At 33.8% G+C, this 5,318-nt stretch overlaps 1 non-coding gene across 1 annotated transcript; it reads left to right on the plus strand.

Moving 5' to 3' along the window:
* The first annotated feature begins 778 nt into the window (after positions 1 to 778).
* LOC112713218 (small nucleolar RNA R71) lies at positions 779 to 886 on the plus strand. Its single transcript, XR_003158192.1, has one exon. It is a non-coding gene; the product is annotated as a small nucleolar RNA R71 (small nucleolar RNA).
* The last annotated feature ends 4,432 nt before the right edge of the window (positions 887 to 5,318 follow it).

Consider the following 5,318-nt stretch of genomic DNA (forward strand, 5'->3'; position numbering starts at 1 on the left):
GTTCGGCCATGTTAGTCATGGTTATGGCCTTGCACTCTCTCTTTGAATTTTCTTCTGTATTGCTTGGGAGAGTACTAGGAGGAGTTTCAGTAACCTTCTTACTCAGCTGACCCACTTGTGCCTCCAAATTTCTAATGGAGGATATTGTTTCATTCATGAAACTTAGTGTGGTCTTAGATAGATCAGAGACTATGGTTGTTAAGCTAGAACGATTCTGGTTAGAGTTCTCTGTCTGTTGCTGAGAAGATAATGGGAAAGGTTTGCTATTACCAAACCTATTTCTCCCACCATTATTGTTATTAAAGCCTTGTTGAGGCTTCTGTTGATCCTTTCATGAGAAATTTGGGTGATTCCTTCATGAAGAATTGTAGGTGTTTCCATAGGGTTCTCCTATGTAATTCACCTCTTCCATTGCAGGATTCTCAGGGTCATAAGCTTCTCCTTCAGAGGAGGCTTCTTTAGCATTGCCAGATGCAGCTTGCAATCCAGTCAGATTCTGAGAAATAATATTGACTTGGTGAGTCAATATTTTGTTCTGAGCCAATATGGCATTCAGAGTGTCAATCTCAAGAACTCCTTTCTTCTGAGTTGTTCCATTGCTCACAGGATTTCTTTCAGAAGTGTACATGAATTGGTTATTTGCAACCATTTCAATGAGTTCTTGGGCTTTTGCATGAGTTTTCTTCAGATGAATAGATCCGCCTGCAGAATGGTCCAATGACATCTTGGATAACTCAGACAGACCATCATAGAAGATACCTATGATGCTCCATTCTAAAAGCATGTCAGAAGGACACCTTCTAATCAATTGCTTGTATCTTTCCCAAGCTTCATAGAGGGATTCACCTTCCTTTTGTTTGAAGGTTTGAACTTCCACTCTAAGCTTACTCATCTTTTGAGGTGGAAAGAATTTAGCTAAGAAGGCATTGACCAGCTTTTTCCAAGAGTTCAGGCTGTCTCTAGGTTGTGAGTTCAACCATATACTAGCTTTGTCTCTTACAGCAAAAGGGAAAAGCATAAGTCAGTAGACCTCAGGATCAACTATATTGGTCTTAACAGTGTCACAAATTTGCAAAAATTCAGCCAAGAACTGATAAGGATCTTCCAATGGAAGTCCATGAAACTTGCAATTCTGTTGCATCAGAGAAACTAATTGCGGCTTAAGCTCAAAGTTGTTTGCTCCAATGGCAGGAATAGAGATGCTTCTCCCATAGAAGTCGGGAGTAGGTGCAGTAAAGTCACCAAGCACCTTCCTTGCATTGTTGGCATTATTGTTATTTTCGGCTGCCATGTCTTCCTCTTTTTCGAAAATTTTTGTCAGGTCCTCTCCAGAGAGTTGTGCTTTAGCTTCTCTTAACTTCCTCTTCAGAGTCCTTTCAGGTTCAGGATCAGCTTCAACAAGAATGCCTTTATCTTTGTTCCTATTCATATAAAAGAGAAGAAAACAAAGAAAGTATGGAATCCTCTATGTCACAGTATAGAGATTTCTTGATGTGTCAGAGGAAAAGAAGAATAGAAGGATGAGGTAGACAAAGAAGAATTCGAACATATAAAGAGAGGGGGTCCGAATTATCAAAGAAGGAGAGAGAAGAAATTCAAATATTAAAATAAAAATAATTAATTAATTAAAAAGAGTTTTGAAAAAGTGGTTAGTGATTTTCGAAAATTAGAGAGAAAGAAGTAGTTATGTGGTTTTGAAAAAGATAAGAGATAGTGATTAGTTGAAAAAGATTTGGAAATAATTTTAAAAAGATAAGAAGCTAGAGAAAAAAAAAAGAGTTTGAAATCAAATTAAAAGATATATGATTGAAAAAATTAGATTTTGAAAAGATATGATTGAAGAGATATGATTGAAGAAAATTTGATTTTTAAAAAGATATGATTGTAAAAGATTTGATTTTTAAAATTGATGACTTGACTAACAAGAAATTAAAAAGATATGATTTTAAAATTCAAATATTGAACCTTTCTTAACAAGAAAGTAACAAACTTGAAATTTTTGAATCACAACATTAATTGTTAGTAAGGATTTTCGAAAATATTAAAAAAATGAAAAAGATTTGATTTTGAAAAATTAGTTTTAAAACTTGAAAGATTGAAAAAGATTTGAATTGAAAACAAAACTACCTCCTTGGTGCTATCCTGGCGTTAAACACCCAGAATGGTACCCATTCTGGCGTTTAACACCCACTTGTCTACCTCCTTGGGCATTAAACACCTAGCCAGGTACCCTGGCTGGCGTTTAAATGCCAGAATTTCTTCCTACTGGGCGTTTTGAACGCCCAGCTTTTTCTCTGAGATCCTTCTGCTATATGTTCTGAATCTTCAATTCTCTATATTATTGACTTGAAAAGACATAATTTTGATTTTTTTTGAATTTTTAATGATGAGAGAGAAAAACATCAGAATGAAATTAAACATGAAAAACTAAGATCAAAACAAGGAATGCATGCAAGAACACTTTGAATGTCAAGATGAACATCAAGAACATATTTTCGAAAAAAAATTTTAAGAAAAGAAAGCCATGCAAGACACCAAACTTAGAAGTTTTCATACTAGAGACACTAACAATTTGAGAATGCATATGAGAAACAACAAAAGACACCAAACAAGAGAATTTAAAGATCAGACAAAGAAAATCATCAAAAACAACTTGAAGATCAATAAAGAACACAATGCATGAGTTTTCGAAAAATGCCAGAAAAACAAAAATATGCAATTGACACAAACTTAAAATTTGACTCTAGACTCAAACAAGAAACACAAAATATTTTTTGATTTTATGATTTTATAATTTTTTTTTGTATTTTTTTCGAAAATTATTTTGAACAAGAAAATAAGAAACTCAAAATTTTTAATAAGAATTCCAGGAATCATGCAGTGTTAGTCTAAAGCTTCAGTCTAAAAGGATTAGACATGGTTAATCAAGCTTCAGCAGGACATTACATACAATAGCCAAATTGATGGGAATCAACTAGCTCCTGTGATGATAAAAGCATCATCTGAAACTCTAGAATTCATTCTTAAAAATTCTGAAGAACAAAATAAAAAAAATACCTAATCTAAGCAACAAGATGAACCGTCAGTTGTCCAAACTCGAACAATCCCCAGCAACGGCGCCAAAAACTTGGTACACGATGTGAAGAAACTCCACCGTTGAAAATACATAAGAACAAGGTCTAGGCATGGCCGGTCATGCCTCCCAAATAACATGAACAATCGAAAAAGGATTCAAAGACCTGATCCCAAGATCAAAGATGATCAAAAGATGAAAATACAATAGTAAAAAGTCCTATTTATAGTGAACTAGTAACCTAGGGTTTACAGAAATAAGTAAATGATGCAGAAATCCACTTTCGGGGCCCACTTGGTGTGTGCTTGGGCTGAGCATTGAAGCTTTCATGTGCATAGGCTTCTCTTGAAGTTAAATGCCAGCTCTAGTGCCAGTTTGGGCGTTTAACTCCAATTCTGGTGCCAATTTGGGCGTTTTACGCCAGAATTTTTATGCTGACTTGGAATGCCAATTTGGGCCATCAAATCTCGGGCAAAGTATGGACTATTATATATTGCTAGAAAGCCCAAAATGTCTACTTTCCAGCGCAATTAAGAGCGTGCCAGTTGAGCTTCTGTAGCGGCAGAAAATTCATTTCGAGTGCAGGGAGGTCAGAATCCAACAGCATCTATAGTCCTTTTTCAGCCTCTGAATCAGATTTTTGCTCAGGTCCCTCAATTTCAGCCAGAAAATACCTAAAATCACAGAAAAATACACAAACTCATAGTAAAGTACAGAAATGTAATTTTTGCATAAAAACTAATAATTATATACTAAAAACTAACTAAATCATACTAAAAACTACCTAAAAATAATGCCAAAAAACGTATAAATCATCCGCTCATCAATGTTCATATATAATATTAGCATTTGCCTAGCGCTTTGGCTGTTAATTTTGCCTTGTGCTTTAAACTAAAGTTCCTGATATGGTAAAGCTGCAAACGTTTTACTGTGTTCTTGTAAAATATAGTTATTGGAGCATGAGAAAAATGACATTTCAAATTTCTTGTCACTTATGTTGATTAACTCAGGATGAGCTAGCTGTGTTGTTTGTACTACTAAATATAGATATGTTGATTAGTAGAAATGATTTATCCTGAGTTATCATCTTAAATGTTCTTCTAATTACTAAATGAAGGAAGAATTTAGTTATTTCTTTTTTTCAAGATTGTAAGACATGGATTGTATCCTCTCCTAATCTAACATTTAGATTTTTAGGGTGTTGTATGTATAAAATTGGCTTTTCTAGGAAGCTACAAATTTCTCAGGATGCTTTTGAATTTTATTTGTTGTAGGAAACTTCAAAGTATCCTACTAAACGAAACATCAATAGAAGTACTTCTAGGACCTTGCAATGTTGCTCATGTTACAAAGAAATATCTGAGGTAGCAGCAGCTACTACTATTTTAATAATTCATGATTTTCTAACATAGAATTGTATTTTTTTAAATGTTTATTTTGGAAGTTGAATTTATTTTTCTTAGGTGTTTTATTCATGTTTTATCATGTACATAATTTTATATAAATCAATGGAAGATTAATTTTTTAGTATTTATTTTATTTGAAAGATTAACTCATTAGTATTTCTACTTTTTTTCTTTTTTTTTATTTGAAAAAGGATTAGGCCACGCTTTTGAAGTGTAATGACAAATTTTTAATTTTCGGCACGCTTTAAAAGCGTGGCTGTATATCCATTTTTCGGCACGCTTTAAAAACATGGCTGTATATCCATTTATGGCACGCTTTAAAAGCGTGGCTGTACATCTATCTTTTGGCACGCTTTAAATGCATGGGTATAGGGTTATACATACAGCCACGTTTTTAAGCATGCCAATAGATAAAAGCGTGGCAAAAAGTAAAGCATACAAATAGATCAAGAAAAGCGTCGCGATAGATCAACCGGCACGCTATCGGATGTAAGCCTTTCAAAAGCGTGCCGATAGCTCAAACAGTGTGGCGGAAAGCTGTCGCCACCCTTTTTAGCACTTTTCGGCATGCTTTTAAAGCGTGGCAGAAAGCTTATTTTCTTGTAGTGATTTATATTGGTTTCTAGCATTAATCTTTTTCTCAAAATCAATTTAAAAAACATACATCATTTTTTTAAAAAGATAGATATTTTACTCACTAAAAAGTGAATATGAAAATCTAAAAAGATAACAATATTGATTAATATGGGCTTTCCACCTAATATTTTTGGAAACAATCGTAGAGATAAAAAAAAGTCAACACAGTAAATTTCGCACTCCCTGATGGTAACTATTGATAA

The sequence above is a fragment of the Arachis hypogaea genome, chromosome 9 (assembly GCF_003086295.3).
Source record: "Arachis hypogaea cultivar Tifrunner chromosome 9, arahy.Tifrunner.gnm2.J5K5, whole genome shotgun sequence".
Lineage (NCBI taxonomy): Eukaryota > Viridiplantae > Streptophyta > Magnoliopsida > Fabales > Fabaceae > Arachis > Arachis hypogaea.